This window comes from Heterodontus francisci, chromosome 30 (genome assembly GCF_036365525.1).
Source record: "Heterodontus francisci isolate sHetFra1 chromosome 30, sHetFra1.hap1, whole genome shotgun sequence".
In the NCBI taxonomy this organism is placed as follows: domain Eukaryota; kingdom Metazoa; phylum Chordata; class Chondrichthyes; order Heterodontiformes; family Heterodontidae; genus Heterodontus; species Heterodontus francisci.
In genome coordinates, this window is record NC_090400.1 from 29,244,260 (window position 1) to 29,256,658 (window position 12,399).

At 45.6% G+C, this 12,399-nt stretch overlaps 1 protein-coding gene across 1 annotated transcript in view; it reads right to left on the minus strand.

Annotated features, from left to right (window-relative positions):
- galnt17 (polypeptide N-acetylgalactosaminyltransferase 17) overlaps positions 1-12,399 on the minus strand; it is a 388,163-nt gene that overhangs the window by 226,305 nt on the left and 149,459 nt on the right. The window lies entirely within an intron of this gene.

The window sequence follows — 12,399 nt, forward strand, 5'->3', positions numbered from 1 at the left end:
GTAGCTGGCCTTGCTCCCAAAATGACAGTAACACAAACTGTGGAAGCAGCTGATAGGTTAGGTATGGAGTAGGGGTGCAGGGTCGAGAGGTGGTCTGGGATTTTATCCCGGGGGGATTCGATGTCTGGAAAGAGCAATGTTGAGAACCCTGCATCGCCTCTTCTGTGGGGGGCCCACTGAATCTATTGCTATTTAGGCATTTAACTGGACAATGGCGGGCCTTCCAATCAGAGGCTGGCAGCTCTTTAACTGAGCAGCGCCACCGCAGAAGCAGTGACTGCTGCTGCTGGAGCACCCACCTGAGACCCAGGAGCGGCGCTGGACCTGGGCCACAGATAGGTCGGGGGGGAGGGGTCTCACGGGGTGGCAATTGGAGGGGAGAGGGATGTAGGGGGCCGGTAACAAGGGTATGGGGGTGGCTCTCAGCGGCCCCCCCCCCTTCCTGATGCCAGGTCTCTTGTTTAGATGAGGGAACTCCACCCTGCACCCACCCCCCCCCCCACCGACTGCCTCTGGAGCCGGCAAGTGGGCCACACGGTTTCTCCTGCCATGTTTCCCCATGTGGCGACAAGCCCATCTGCTGTTTGTTAATGGTAATTGTGGTGACGGGATGAGGCCCTTAACTGGACATTAATTTTCCAGTAAAGGGTCTCAATTGATGGCAGGACAGGAAGGCTGCTCACAGGCCTTCCCGATCCAGACAATTTTGGTGGAGGTGGGAAGGTGGTAGGGCCCCACCTCCAAACCTGCTGGGGGAAGAGCATAAAATTCCCTCTGTGGTAAGGGAGGCGATATTGGAGTGGCCTCAAATGGGCTAAGGTTATTTTTGGGGCCCAGGAGGCGGCACAGTGGCGCAGTGGTTAGCACTGCAGCCTCACAACTCCAGCGACCCGGGTTCGATTCTGGGTACTGCCTGTGCTGAGTTTACAAGTTCTCCCTGTGACCGCGTGGGTGTTTGCCGGGAGCTCCGGTTTCCTCCCACAGCCAAAGACTTGCAGGTTGATAGGTAAATTGGCCGTTATAAATTGCCCCTAGTATAGGTAGGTGGTAGGGGAATTGAGGGAAGGTAGGAATATGGGATTAATGTAGGATTAGTATAAATGGGTGGTTGATGGTCGGCACAGACCCGGTGTGCCGAAGGGCCTGTTTCAGTGCTGTATCTCTAAATAAAAAATAAACATTAAAATTAAAAATCTCTTGGGCTGTTCTCTGAGCAGTGTCCTGCTACCTCTTCAAGGTACAATAGGAAAGAGCATGCAAGGCATACGATTCACCTACTTGCAGGCAAATTGGGCTCCCACAACCAACGTAGGACCATAGCATATTTAAGCTGTTTCAGGTGGACGACTGCTCTCCCATGTATAGGCCTGGAACATACATCAGGCAGTTTTATGTCTCAATGGAATGGCTGAAGTGTCTCCTGATATTCAGTTGGCAGTTACTTATTTTTTTATATATATGTTCATAGGGTTTTGTTTAAAATACATTTTATTGCATTGATATCTGTCCTGTCCATTTTTCTGTTTGCAAAAGGAATCTGTAATCTACTAACAATTTTCAGTGGCTCGTGATAAATGCAATATCACTGTAGGTCTGCCAGGCTCAAGACTTAATATAGATTCACCTAGAATATGCTGCACAGAAACAGGCCATTCGGCCCAACTAGTCTGTGTTTAGACTCCACACGATTCTTCCCATTCCCCTCCTCCCATTCCATCTGCCTCATCTCAACCTTTCAGCATATTCCCTTTTCTTTCTTGTACTCATCCAGTTTCTTTCGAAAAGCATCTAAGCTATTAGCATTAATTATTCCCAGTGGCAGCGAGTTCCACATTCTATCCTCTCTCTGCATAAAGAAATTTCTCTTTATTTCCCTATTGGATTTATTAGTAACTATCTTGCATTTATGGCCCCAGTTTTGGATTCTCCCACAAGTGGAAACATTCTCTCTACATCTACTCTATCTAACCCATTCATAATTTTAAAGACCTCTATCAGGTCTACTCTAAGTCTTCTCCTTTCTGAAGAAAAACCTGTTCAATCTTTCCTGTAATCTCTCAATTCTGCTACCATCCTTGTAAATCTTTTTTGCACTTTCTCTAGTATTTCTTTGTCCTTTTTATAGTATGGAAACCACAACTGAGCACAGAACTGGAAGTGTGGCCTGATGAGGATCCTATACAAGTTTAACATAATTTCACTACTTTTGAATTTTACATCCCTAAAAATAAATCCCAGGGCTTTGTTAGCATTCTTACATGCTTTACTGACCTGTGGTGCTGCTTTTAATGATTTGTTCACCTGTATCCCTAGATTCCCTTGCTCTTCTACCCCTCCATTCAGCTGCTTATTTTCTAAGTATTTTTCCTACTCAAGTGCAGTACCTCACATTTATCTATGCTAAAGTTCATTTGCCACTTAACAAACCAGTCTGTAAGTTTTCTATTGTCTCAAGACAATCTCTTGGTGTTCCACTGCAATTGCCAGAAAAGGTTTCTGAGATCTCCAGATTCAAAGCAATCATTGGTTTGTCTTACAGTCAGCTGACGGGTTTTCTGTGGAAGCTGTGTTCACTTTAACATCTTATCAATTTTGTGCCATACATTACAACTGCAAAATGGCAAATTCCGGAATCTTCTATTAGTTTGCAATGTAAACAAAACCCTTCTTCTAACATTAGTGGCAAGCATTCGAGAAGTTATATTTAAACAGTGCAAGTTGCAGATTTTTGCAGCTTTTGCATTATTCCAAATCTACCTGAAGATGTGCTAGATGGAGCCATCCAAATGAAGCAGCCAGCCTGTTCCTGCCATCTACTTAAAAATACACACATTGTAATATTGAAACAGGAATTTTTGGTTTATTAAAGCTTAAGGTCATACTCAGAAGAACAGTCAATGGTACTAGTGAATAGTATATGATTTCAATGATTTTTTTCTGGGTCAGTGGGACGAGGGTCACGATGTGCCACAAGGACTTGTTCTGGGACTTTCAAAAATATGTGAACAGTTGTCAGAGTGCTATGTATTCTCCCTCTGTGATGCTGCTTCAAAATTACTCTTAATAGACCTCATGCTTACGTGAGAGCATTTCTGCTCACATTCAGCTTGCTTATATTGCAGTGTTACTGGGCCCATAGCATTTCTTCATCAGCAGCCCATTAACAGCACCGGAATTGAAAAGCCCACCCATTGACCCTGGGGAGCTTACAAGCAATACCAGGGACCCCAGGACCACCATCATGTCAGGGTTTAAGCTGACCTTACAATAAAAAGGTAACACCTGACAAGCAGTGGTACTGGCACCATTGCATCTTGACCACGCTATCAGCTTCTCAACCAAAACTCTTGTCCCAGAACCTTAAGGAAATAACTCATATTTATATAACATATTTCACATCCTCAGGCCATCCCAAAGTTCTTCACAGACAATTAATTATTTTGCAGCACAGCCATTAATGTTGTGTAGGCAAATGCAGCTTCTGATCTGTACTCAAAGGTCCAACATATAGCAAAAGAGATAAATAACCAGTTAATCTGTCTTGGTGGTTGGTTGAGAGATCTACTATGACCAGGCCACAACACAGATAAAACCACAAAAATGGACAGGCATGAAGCAAAAGATTACAAAGCTACAATGAAAAGACACCCTACCTCCTGTAAGGACTCCATTCCATTCTCCCAGTTTCTCCATCTCCGACGCATCTGCTCTGATGATGCTACCTTCCATGACAGCGCTTCTAATATGTCTTCCTTTTGCCTCAACCGAGGATTCCCCCCACTGTGGTTGACAGGGCCCTCAACCGTGTCCGGCCCATTTTCCACACCTCAACCCTCACCCCTTCCCCTCCCTCCCAGAACCGCGACAGAATTCCCCTTGTCCTCACTATCCACCCCATCAGCCTCCATATCCAAAGGATCATCCTCCGCCATTTCCACCACCTCCAGCGTGATGCCACTACCAAATGCATCTTCTCCTCACCTCCCCTGTCAGCATACTGAAGGGATCGTTCCTTCCACGACACCCTGGTGCACTCCTCCATTACCCCCGCCACCTGTCCCCTTCCCATGGCACCTTACCCTGCAATTGCAGGAGCTGCAATACCCGCCTATTTATCTCCTCTCTCCTCACTATCCCAGTCCCCAAACACTCCTTTCAGGTGAAGTAGCGATTTACTTGTACTTCTTTCAATGTAGTATACTGTATTCACTGCTCACAATGTGGTCTCCTCTACATTGGGGAGACCAAACGCAGATTGGGTGACTGCTTTGCAGAACACCTCCGCTCAGTCCGCAAGCAGGACCCTGAGCTTCCGGTTGCTTGCCATTTCAACACTCCCCCCTGCTCTCATGCTCACATCTCTATCCTGAGATTGCTGCAGTGTTCCAGTGAACATCAACGCAAGCTTGAGGAACAGCATCTCATTTACCGATTAGGCATGCTGCAGCCTGCCGGACTGAACATTGAGTTCAATAATTTCACAGCATGACGGGCCCCCCATTTTACTTTTATTTTTAGTTCTTTTTTCTTTTTTGTGTATATTTTATTTTAGTTTGTTCAGTTTGTTTCTACTGTGCCTACCCACTGTTTTGTTTTCATGTTTGTGCTTGTGGCTGTTCAGTTTTCAGTCCATTAACACCCTATCTGTACTAATGCTTTGTCTTTCAGCACACCATTAACATATTATTTGCCTTTGCGCCACGACCTTCTGGTCAGCTATTCTGTGACCTTGTCCTATCAACATCTTCTCACATTTCTAATATCTGCTAGTTCTGAAGAAGGGTCACTGACCTGTAACATTAACTCTACTTCTCTCGCCACAGATGCTGCCAGATCTGCTGAGTATTTCCAGCATTTCTTGTTTTTATTTTAAACTCAAACAATTGTTTGTTTTTCTTCAATAACAGTCAACATGCATCATAGCCAATATGAAGCGCGCCATTGGTCCAGAACTTCAAGCAGCTTGAACAAAATTAAATACAAGAGCTCTACAAATGGCTCCAGTTACTGAATTCACTGCCTGGTGGGGACCTGGGCAAAACAACCATGCAGACTTCAGCCTCAAACCTGTGCTGAGTTAACAGATTGCCGCTTGGGGTGTTGTAACTGGCATTTTAAAGGACTGTTTTTTAGCTCTCTACTTGTTCCCTGCAAGAGTCTTTCCAATTGCAAGAGAGGGATCAGCATATCTCCATCCCTGCTGCTAGTCTGAGCCAATAAAACAATTCCATTGCCCTGAGCCCAGAACCTGGTTAACCTGGAAGTCCTATTTTTGTGCAGGACAATGAATTAGAACCCGATTCCAAATGTAAGCAAACATTCACCAGCACTCTCTTTTAATTAGAAGGATTCATTAATAAAATACATGCAGCTTGTTCAAAACTGAACACGATTTTCAGATTATAATACTCTTTGCTGGTCAGGGCTGAGTACACAAATCGATGTCCTGCATCGCTCACAAATGACAATTGCTTTGAGGAAACTGGCTTATATTCTGTAGTTCCAGACATGTTCCAAAGTTCTAACCATCATTCACCCTGACTAATCTATACATCCTGGACCTACATATTGCAGATATCTAGGCCCACGTAAGCTGATTCCTCAAGAGGTCCTCAGATCTTGCACACCAGGGTGGCCAAAGTTGAGTAAGTGCAGTCAAAAGTTGAGATGCAGTACATTCAAATGATAAAAATGAAGTTGCAACCTTAGGCACTGCATAAATATTGTTTTGTAGAATGAACAACTGGCTAGGATACTGGTGAAGTGGATCAGGTATAAAACATTTCGGACTTTATGTTGCAAACTGCTTTGAGCAGGATTAAGTAAGGCCAATGTAGTGGGAATGACCAGGGCAATACTCATCTGGGAACCGGGATACAGATAAAAGATTGGACTTTGTAAAAGAACAGAATGGATTTAGAAGTATGAACAGTAAAGGAAAGATAACTCATGCACAGTCAATACAATTGAGACAGAATTATATGCGGACTAATTTGAGACCACAAGCCTCCCGAGGAATGGATTCATTGCATCAAAACACCACTTCAGCAAAGGACTACATTAATCTTGACCAAAATCAGTGCATGATAGGTAAGCTGGATGTTGAAGAGGAAAGCAACATGGATTTTATTATTGCTTCAAAATACCTTGGGAAGACTGTCTGGTTTGTCTGTGGGCAAGAACAAGGGAAAGATAAGCAATGAAAAACAAATACAGCAGCTTTGCTGAACTGTGAGAAAATTGCTCTAAACACTAGCCTGTTCTGCGCAGCAACAATCTTAGAAAAGGTATAAAACCAAAGGCTTACAATGATTGTTGGAGGTCATCAGAAGGCAGTTTTCAATTAAAGTTAACCCCTCATCTCCCAGAACAGATAAATCAATCATTCAGAGTTTCATTTGCTTTCCCCAGATTGCATGGTATCTTTATCGGGAAGCCATTGAGCTGTTTCATGTTCCTGTGCCACCTCAATGCATCAGGTAGGCCAGAAGTCATCGGTCTGAGTGCCTGGGCATTACAATTGAAAGCTTTAGTAAATGTGCAAAATTATCTGACAGAAAGGAGCTACAAATCCCTGCTGGCTTTGCAACCCAGATAGCACCAATTACTTTGAAAATCCCAGCTCTATGCAATTCTGAAATGGATGCACAACAGTGTTTGCATTTGTGCCTATACCACCAGGACTGCAGGAATATTTAGGTTGCCTCCCAAATAAAGATTCCACACTGAGCAGTTCTGCATTACCAGGTGCCCATGATTATATCCAATGATCCAATTTTGACCTTAACTGCAGGTCTCCTGCTGTTGGATGAATGATATCCTTGCACCTCATTGTTGCTGAATGCAGTTATCGTTTGCTGTGTAAATAAGATCATTTAACCACTTCAGTTTTACTATTGAAAAGCACCAGCTAAAATTTTCAAAAGTGGCCTCAGTAAAGCCCATAGCTAGACTATGAAATGAGCATCATTTCAACAGAGAAATACATTTCCTTTTTCCTGAATTGTTTTCAGCATGCTGAAAGAATTATTTTGCATCATCTCATTTTCTTTGGGCCTCCTTATCTCGAGAGACAATGGATACGCGCCTGGAGGTGGTCAGTGGTTTGTGAAGCAGCGCCTGGAGTGGCTATAAAGGCCAATTCTGGAGTAACAGGCTCTTCCACAGGTGCTGCAGAGAAATTTGTTTGTTGGGGCTGTTGCACAGTTGGCTCTCCCCTTGCGCCTCTGTCTTTTTTCCTGCCAACTACTAAGTCTCTTCGACTCGCCACAATTTAGCCCTGTCTTTATGGCTGCCCGCCAGCTCTGGCGAATGCTGGCAACTGACTCCCACGACTTGTGATCAATGTCACACGATTTCATGTCGCGTTTGCAGACGTCTTTATAACGGAGACATGGACGGCCGGTGGGTCTGATACCAGTGGCGAGCTCGCTGTACAATGTGTCTTTGGGGATCCTGCCATCTTCCATCATCTCATTACACACTGTATAAACCTGAGAGACCAGATTCGGAATGGTCAAATCAACAAATATCATTCGCTCAAATATGCTACAATACATTTTGCACTTTGTATCATTCCGTAAAAAAGGTCAAACAATTTGGAACACACTGTGGATCCTTGTCACATTGCATTATTTGAAAAGCCAGGTACAATGTGCTCCAGGTAGAGGCACTTGGTACGAAGAGAAAAACAGAAGGCAAAAAACCCCAGTAAAAATCCTGGAATCTTCTGCACTAGAAAAAGAATTCAGCCACCATAAAATACTGGCTGAATAATTGGTTAATATTCAGAATAAAGCTTTGAAATATATCTGAGCCATCTTTATGAGTACACAGGAATAACTTTGTCTGTGATAATGCAAAATGTGTGCATCAGATCTTGTGATATATCGTTCCTGATTTTCATTACCTTTTAATGATCCCGTCTGCTGCCTGGGCATTTGGAAATTGTGAATGCATAGTGTTATGATCTCAGTGAGATCATTGACGTTATAAATACGAGATAAGAACTCCCCAGACCAATTTAAAGAAGTACACAAGATTTCACATTTTAAGACTTTTACTTTAACAACTAAATGAAAAATCAACATTAACTAAATGTATTTCGTAAGTAGATAATGCACTAAATTACAGAGAAAGGTATTTTCCTTTAACTTATTAAAACACTTGAAAACCCCACACTACATTGAAATTTTACACAATGTCCTCATTGAAACAATATCTTTGCGGTTGAAAGTCCCAAACTTGTCCCAGTTGCAATGGGTTGGATCTCCCAGTCCTTCTCAAAGTCAATGTCCTTGTCACTCACTTCTTCTGAGAACTTTCGACCTGGACTTCTGTGAATAATGCGATCTCTGGTAACCCCATTGGTCTTTTTCTCCTCCGCAAACCTCAGCTTTCGTATTGGGTTCGAGTCTTAGCAGTCTTTCGCTGTATTAGTCTTCTGAAAGGAGGTATTTTTTCTATCTCTCTCTCTCTCCTCTGAGGCAGTTACTGATAGTCTTTGTCTTCCGGTCTTCCTTACAACCTCCAGACTTCTGAAAGTCTGTTGAATTTATCCAGAATCAAAAGTCAACAGCCGTTTGTCTTTTTCAATTATGCAAAGTCCACAAGTCTGGCCACAGCTGTATAAAACGCTAGTTAGGCCACAGCTGGAGTACTGTGCACAGTTCTGGTTGCCACACTATAGGAAGGATGTGATTTCAATAGAGAGGGTGCAGAGAAGATTCACCAGGATGTTGCCTGGGCTGGAGCATTTCAGCGATTAAGAGAGACTGGATAGGCTAGGGTTGTTTTCCTTAGAGCAGAGAAGGCTGAGGGGAGACCTGATAGAGGTATACAAAATTATGAGGGGCATAGATAGGGTAGATAGGAAGTAACTTTTTCCCTTAGCAGAGGTGTCAATAACCAGGTGGCATAGATTTAAGGTAAGCGGCAGGAGGTTTAGAGGGGATTTGAGGAAATATTTCACCCCCAGAGCATGGTTGGAATCTGGAACACACTGCCTGAAGGGGTAGTAGAGGCAAGCACCCTCACAAAATTTAAGAAGTATCTAGATGAGCACTTGAAACGCCATAGCATACAAGACTACAGGCCAAGTGCTGGAAAATGGGATTAGAATAGATAGGTGCTTGATGGTTGGCACGGACACGATGGCCGAAGGGCCTGTTTCTGTGCTGTGCAATGCTTTGACTCTAATATTTAAGAAGTATTTAGATGAGCACTTGAAACGCCACAGCAAACAAGGCTACGGGTCAAGTGCTGAAAAATGAAATTAGAATAAATAGGCTTGAAGGATGGTGCGGACACAGTGGACCAAAGGAGCTGTTTCTGTGCTGTATAACTCGATGACTCTATGCCAGGAGAACCACCTGGGCCTTCCTTTGTTTCCAAGTGTTAAAAATTTCAACTTGAGTTTGCATATTCAGAGCCCTTGGCTCCCTGTTTACAATCTGAGAGTCTGAGAGAGTTAAACCCATTGTTCTTCAGGTGTTACAACCTTGCCTTCTGCTTTCAAAAAGGTCTTTGATCTGTTCACATGGTAACCAGGATCCCTGTCTTGTCTCTGCGTAGGTAGAGTTGGTGTGAGGTCACATATCTTCTGCAAATCCTTCTTACACTACATAAAAACCACAGTTTTTAAAAAAAATAATCAAACCACAAAGTCCAGTATTCATTACAATAATCAATGATTTTCCATCTCTTCTATTAATTGACACAAAATCATGAGAGTACCACAGCTTTCCGGCTGGGACAACAGTTGGCTGGGAGAACACAGTCAGCTGGAAGTGCTAGGTGAACACAGTCAGCTGGGAGAGCTGGGAGAACACAGTCAGCTGGGAGAGCTGGAGAACACAGTCAGCTGGGAGAGCTGGGCAAACACAGTCAGCTGGGAGAGCTGGGAGAACACAGTCAGCTGGAAGTGCTAGGAGAACACAGTCAGCTGGGAGAGCTGGGAGAACACAGTCAGCTGGAAGTGCGAGGAGAACACAGTTAGCTGGGAGAGCTGGAGAACACAGTCAGCTGGGAGAGCTGGGAAAACACAGTCAGCTGGGAGAGCTGGGCAAACACAGTCAGCTGGGAGAGCTGGGAGAACACAGTCAGCTGGAAGTGCTAGGAGAACACAGTCAGCTGGGAGAGCTGGGAGAACACAGTCAGCTGGGAGAGCTGGGAGAACACAGTCAGCTGGAAGTGCGAGGAGAACACAGTTAGCTGGGAGAGCTGGAGAACACAGTCAGCTGGGAGAGCTGGGAGAACACAGTCAGCTGGAAGTGCTAGGAGAACACAGTCAGCTGGGAGAGCTGGGAGAACACAGTCAGCTGGAAGTGCGAGGAGAACACAGTCAGTTAGGAGAGCTGGGAAAACACAGTCAGCTGGGAGAGCTGGGCAAACACAGTCAGCTGGGAGAGCTGGGAAAACACAGTCAGCTGGAAGAGCTGGGAAAACACAGTCAGCTGGGTGGGCTGGGCAAACACAGTCAGCTGGGAGAGCTGGGAAAACAGTCAGCTGGGAGTGCTGGGTAAACACAGTCAGCTGGGAGAGCTGGGAAAACACAGTCAGCTGGGAGAGCTGGGAAAACAGTCAGCTGGGAGAGCTGGGAAAACACAGTCAGTTAGGAGAGCTGGGAAAACACTGTCAGCTGAGAGAGCTGGGAAAACACAGTCAGCTGGGAGAGCTGGGAAAACACAGCCAGTTAGGAGAGCTGGGAAAACACAGTCAGTTAGGAGAGATGGGAAAACATTGTCAGCTGGGAGAGCTGGGAAAACACAGTCAGCTGGGAGAGCTGGGAAAACACAGACAGCTGGGAGAGCTGGGAAAACATTTTCAGCTGAGAGAGCTGGGAAAACACAGTCAGCTGGGAGAACTGGGATAACACAGTCAGCTGGTAGAGCTGGGAAAACACAGTCAGTTAGGAGAGCTGGGAAAACACAGTCAGCTGGGTGAGCTGGGAAAACACTGTCAGCTGGGAGCTGGGAAAACATAGTCAGCTGGGAGAGCTGAGAAAACACAGTCAGCTGGGTGAGCTGAGAAAACACAGTCAGTTAGGAGAGCTGGGAAAACACAGTCAGCTGGGTGAGCTGGGAAAACACTGTCAGCTGGGAGCTGGGAAAACATAGTCAGCTGGGAGAAGTGGGAAAACACAGTCAGTTAGAAGAACTGGGAAAACACTGTCAGCTGGGAGAGCTGAGAAAACACAGTCAGCTGAGAGAGCTTGGAAAACACAGTCAGCTGGAAGAGCTGGGAAAACATAGCCAGCTGGGAGAGGTGGGAAAACACAGTCAGTTAGAAGAACTGGGAAAACACTGTCAGCTGGGAGCTGGGAAAACATAGTCAGCTGGGAGAAGTGGGAAAACACAGTCAGCTGGGTGAGCTGGGAAAACATAGTCAGCTGGGAGAGCTGAGAAAACACAGTCAGCTGGGTGAGCTGGGAAAACATAGTCAGCTGGGAGAGCTGAGAAAACATAGTCAGCTGGGAGAGCTGGGAAAACACAGTCAGCTGGGAGAGCTGGGAAAACACTGCCAGCTGGGAGAGCTGGGCAAACACAGACAGCTGGGAGAGCTGGGTAAACACAGTCAGCTGGGACAGCTGGGAAAACACAGTCAGCTAGGAGAGCTGGGAAAACACAGTCAGCTGGGAGAGATGGGAAAACATAGTCAGCTGGGAGAGCTGGGAAAACATAGTCAGCTGGGAGAAGTGGGAAAACACAGTCAGCTGGGAGAGCTGGGAAAACATAGTCAGCTGGGAGAGCTGGGAAAACATAGTCAGCTGGGAGAGCTGGGAAAACACAGTCAGCTGGGAGAGCTGGGAAAACACTGTCAGCTGGGAGAGCTGGGCAAACACAGACAGCTGGGAGAGCTGGGTAAACACAGTCAGCTGGGAGAGCTGGGAAAACACAGTCAGTTAGGAGAGCTGGGAAAACACAGTCAACTGGGAGAGCTGAGAAAACACAGTCAGCTGGGAGAGCTGGGAAAACATAGTCAGCTGGGAGAGCTGGGAAAACACAGTCAGCTGGGAGAGCTGGGAAAACAGAGTCAGCTGGGAGAGCTGGGAAAACACTGTCAGCTGGGAGAGCTGAGCAAACACAGTCCGCTGGGAGAGCTGGGTAAACACAGTCAGCTGGGAGTGCTGGGAAAACACAATCAGCTGGGAGAGCTGGGCAAACACAGTCAGCTGGGAGAGCTGGGAAAACACTGTCAGCTGGGAGAGCTGAGCAAACACAGTCAGCTGGGAGAGCTGGGTAAACACAGTCAGCTGGGAGAGCTGGGTAAACACAGTCAGCTGGAAGAGCTGGGTAAACACTGTCAGCTGGGAGAGCTGAGAAAACACAGTCAGCTGGGAGAGCTGGGAAAACACTGTCAGCTGGGAGTGCTGGGAAAATACAGTCAGCTGAGAGAGCT